Source organism: Myotis davidii, unplaced genomic scaffold, assembly GCF_000327345.1.
Source record: "Myotis davidii unplaced genomic scaffold, ASM32734v1 scaffold21, whole genome shotgun sequence".
NCBI lineage: Eukaryota > Metazoa > Chordata > Mammalia > Chiroptera > Vespertilionidae > Myotis > Myotis davidii.
The window spans coordinates 289,789-290,046 of NW_006292573.1; the positions used below are offsets into that span (position 1 = coordinate 289,789).

The 258-nt window shown below is 73.6% G+C and overlaps 1 protein-coding gene across 1 annotated transcript in view; it reads left to right on the top strand.

The window, feature by feature from the left end:
- The first annotated feature begins 6 nt into the window (after positions 1-6).
- Positions 7-258, top strand: part of HECTD1 (HECT domain containing E3 ubiquitin protein ligase 1) — a 96,142-nt gene continuing 95,890 nt past the window's right edge. Inside the window, exon 1 of the mRNA XM_015565487.1 lies at positions 7-92. The gene's annotated coding sequence lies outside the window, so the exon portion shown is untranslated. The remainder of the gene's footprint in view (positions 93-258) is intronic.

Below are 258 nucleotides of genomic sequence, written 5' to 3' on the forward strand. Positions count from 1 at the left end.
GCTTCCTGGCCTCTCCAGGGCCGCGGCCTGCCCTGGCTCTGCCCGCGGCCTGCCTGGAGCTGGACCGGAGCGGTTTGGGACTCCGAGGCCGGGTGAGAGCTGGAGGGAAGGGGAAGCGGGAGCGCTCTGGGCGGTCGGAAGGGCGAGGCTTCGGGGCCGAGATCAGGAAGCCGGGCGGCGGCCGGGAGCGAGACCCCGGCCCCTGGTGAGGTCGGCGGGGCTCCTGCCGACTCACCCGCTTGGCCCCTTTGTTTCTTC